Genomic DNA, 4,506 nt, shown 5'->3' with positions numbered 1-4,506 from the left:
GAAGCGAGATATGGTCACTATGAGTTCCTAGTGATGCCATTTGGGCTCACTAACGCCCCTGCGGTATTTATGGATTTAATGAATCGGATCTTCAGACCATATTTGGATCGATTCGTAGTTGTGTTCATTGATGACATCTTGGTCTATTCAAGAAATGAGACCGAACATCTTGAACACCTGCGGTTAGTGTCTGTAAATTTTACGGATAAGCAATTATATGCTAAGTTCAGCAAGTGTGAGTTTCGGTTAAGAGAGGTTAGCCGTGGGTCATGTGGCATCTGCAGACGGGTATTCGAGTCGACCCAAATAAAATTTCAGCAATACTTAATTGGAAGCCTCAGAAATATTACCGAGGTTCAAGCTTTTAGGGCTTGCCGTTATTACCGACGATTTGTAAAGGTTTCTCAACGATAGCCACGCCGATGACGAAGCTACTCCAAAAGGATGTTAAGTTCGGACGGATGGAGAAATGTCAGAAAAGTTTTGATCAACTGAAAACTTATTTGACTGAAGCCCCAATTCTAGTGCGACCCGAATCTGGCAAAGAGTTTGTCATCTATAGTGACGCCTCCCTCCTTGGGTTAGGTTGCGTATTGATGCAAGAAGGTCGAGTTGTGGCCTATGCGTCGAGGCAATTAAAGCCACATGAGAAAAATTACCCGACCCATGATCTCGAATTAGCTGCCATCGTATTCGCCTTAAAGATTTGGCGACATTACTTATTTGGTGAAAGGTGCCATGTGTACTCGGATCACAAAAGTCTCAAATATTTGATGACCCAAAGAGACTTAAATCTGTGACAAAGACGTTGTCTCGAGCTGTTAAAGGATTATGAGCTGGTCATTGACTATCACCCGGGAAAGGCGAATGTGGTTGCGGATGCCTTGAGTCGTAAATCATTATTCGCATTACGAGCGATGAACGTGCACTTGTCTGTTCGATCCGATATTGTGTTAGTAGCTGAATTGAAAGCCAAACCACTATTGATACATCAAATTCGAGAAGCTCAGAAAGTTGACGACAAGTTGGCTGCAAAACGGGCTGAGTGTGTTCCGAACAAGGACTCGGAATTTCAAATCGACGATGACAATTGTTTGAGGTTCAAAAGTCGTCTGTGTGTTCCAAAGAATTCAGAACTCATTTCGATAATTCGAATGAAGCCCATTGTAGCCGAATGGCAATCCACCCGGGAGTACGAAGATGTGCAATGATTTGAAATGTCGGTTTTGGTGGCATGGTATGAAGCGAGACATCTCCGACTTTGTTTGAGATGTTTAATATGTCAACAAGTGAAAGCGGAACATCGGTGCCTTGAGATTACTTCACCAATCACGATACCCGAGTGGAAATGGGATCGAGTCACAATGGACTTTGTATCCGGACCGCCATTGTCGCAAGTAAGAAGGATGCGGTTTGGGTCGTGGTAGATAGATTGACTAAGTCAGCCCACTTTGTCCCGTACATACGGATTTTTCAATGGAAAAATTAGCCAATTGTACGCTTCTCGATTGTGAGATTACACGGGTGCCTATTTCCATCGTGTCGGATAGAGATCCGAGATTTACCTCGCGATTTTGGAAAAAGTTGCAAGAAGCTTTGGGTACCAAGTTGCATTTCAGACCGCTTTTCACCCCCAAACCGATGGTCAATCCGAGCGGATAATTCGAGATACTTGAGGATATGTTAAGATGTTGCGTCCTCGAGTTTAGTGGTTCATGGGAACGGTATTTGCCGTTGATTGAATTAACACAACAACAAGCTTTCAATCAAGTATTAAGATGGCACCTACAAGGCCTTGTACGATCGTAAATGCCGTACACCATTGTTTTGGTGAGCTTGGTGAAAGCAAGATTTTCGGTGGATTTGATTAGGAATGCTGAGCAGAAAGTGAAAGTAATCCGTGAAAGTCCAAGATAGCCTCCGATCGTCGAAGTCGACGCGGATCTGAAGCGTAAGGATATCGAGTATCGTGGGTGATAAAGTGTTTCTCAAGGTATCGCCTTGGAAAAAGATACTCGAGTTCTACCGTAAGGGCAAGTTGAGCCCGAGGTTCATTGGGCCATATGAGATATCCGAGCGAGTTGGTCCAGTGGCATATCGTTTGATTTTGCCCCCTGAACTCAAAAAGGTTCACGATGTCTTTCACGTTTCGATGCTTCGACGCCATAGATCCGATCCATCGCACATGATTAGTCCATCAGAAATTGAAATTCAAGCTAATATGAGTTATGAGGAAGAACCGATTCGTATCCTATCACGAGAAGTGAAAGAGTTGCGAAACAAGCGGGTTCCGCTAGTGAAAGTGTTATGGCTCAAGCACGGGATAGAAGAAGCTACTTGGGAGACCGAGAACTCTATGAAAGAGCGATATCCAAACCTATTTACGGTAAGATTTTAGGGACGAAAATTTCTTAAGTGGGGAGAGTTGTGACAGCCCAAAATTGACCCTAGTCGGAATGTGGTTTCGGGACCACAAAACCGAGGCATAAAAATAATTAAAATTTATTTTGATGCCTATGATATGTGTTAATTTGTGTGTGACATTTTGATGTTTCGATTTAGTGTTATAAATGCGAATTTCACTAGAAAGGACCTAGTAGTGAACTTTGAAAGTATGATGGGGAAATGTGTGATGACTAGTTGCTCATGCATGCAAAAATAAGGATTTGCATGTCAAATTTCCCCCTCAACATAAAGTGGCCGCCATGGCAGAGAGGATGGGCAAAACATGTCATGAAACATGTTTTGTTGGTGCATGAGGGAGAAATAATAAACAAAGGTGTATGGGTAAGAAAAGAATGAAAAAAAATGTGTGTGAGTGTGGTATTCCCCCATTGCCGTGAGTTGTAGAGAAAGAAAGAAAAATTTTGTTCATCCTTTCTTTGAGCCAAAACTAAGGAAGAAGGAGGATTTTGCTTCATGCTTGGTTTGGAAGAGATCTAGAAGGAGATTTGGCTAAGTTTGCATCAAGATTAAGGTATGTATGAGGTTGTGTTAGGAGTTTCATGCATGTTTTGGTTGCTAACTTGATGAGCATGTTAGCCATGGCTCAAATCTTTGTTATGCCATGGAAATGGTATTTGGCCAAAGTTGTTATGGTGATAAAGCCATTGCATGCTAAGTGTAAAGCTTGATGATGATGCATGCAATGATGGATTGTCTACTCTGAGTAAGATTTTGAGTTTTCTTTTGTTTAATCATGATTGAAGTTGAAAAGGAGCATGATTGTCATATTCGCCATGATGCATTCATAAGCATGGTTCATGCTTCTTGCATGTTAGTTAAAATTTGTGTTTTGGATGGCTATGGACACCTTGAAATTCGCCATGCTCATATATGTATATATATGTTTGCACATGATGTTTTGGTTATGAACTAAGTGATGAATATGTTGGTTTAAAGAAGAAGATGTGGAAGAATGATTGTGAAATCGCAAGCACATTCGACCTAGCACACATATGAGTGCTTGATGCTATATTATAAGTTTTGAGCTACAATATGCAAAGCATTAACTAGTAAAATGCATGCTGTTTTTGTGAGGTATTAAGTGCATAATTGGCCTCAACATGGACATGAATATTCGCCTTGGGTAGCCTATTGAAGGCCTTAGCTTTTCCTTGATGCTCGAATGAATTGTATTGAATTGCTTGATGTAGTATAAAATGTGCATGACCATTGTGTATTCAAGCTAAAGGTTGGCCATATGACCATTTAAACTCCTTGTCATATTCGCCATAAGCTAGCACAATGAGGTTTTAATAAATTGAATTTGTTTGAATTAGCTCAAGAGCTTAGAGGGCCACAATTGGACAAGGGAAGGAAAAGTGATCGAATAGCCGTAAAAGCCGTTCGACAACATCCGAGGTAAGTCCTCAAGAAGTGACCCTACTTGAATTATGTGAAATGAAGTATGGATGTGTATTGATTATTGACTATGTGTGTATGAGTATTTGAATGATACCGGCTAAGTCCCAAGGCGATTATGCTAGTGATTATAATTGTGTTTGAGCCTTAGTAACGAAAATGAAATATGTATGTCCAATGATTATTGATGTATGTGCGCATGAGAACTTGAATGATATCCGGGCTAAGTCCGAAGACGTTAATGCTGGAAATTATATCCGGGTTAAGACCAAGGCAATTGTGCTAGTGGCTACATCCGGCTAAGTCCCGAGGACATTTATGCTAGTAATTATATCCGGCTAAGACCAAGGCATTCGTCTGAGTCATTCTATCCGGCTAAGACCAAGGCATTTGTGCAAATCGTGATATCCGAGTTAAGTCCGTGAGGCCTTGGTGCGGGTTACCATAACCGGGCTATGTCCCAAGGCGATTGAACGAGTAGCGATATCCGGTTAAACTCAAGGTATGTGATTTGAAAATTATAAGCTTGCTGGAAAATTTTAGCTAATGCACTTGTGAAATTTCCCAATGACAAGGTAAGTGTGGTGTGTGCTTTATGCGCTAGGAGTAGAGCGTATGAATATCCGCTCCTATGATGGAACG

Source organism: Gossypium arboreum, chromosome 13, assembly GCF_025698485.1.
Source record: "Gossypium arboreum isolate Shixiya-1 chromosome 13, ASM2569848v2, whole genome shotgun sequence".
Lineage (NCBI taxonomy): Eukaryota > Viridiplantae > Streptophyta > Magnoliopsida > Malvales > Malvaceae > Gossypium > Gossypium arboreum.
This window is presented reverse-complemented; position numbering follows the sequence as displayed.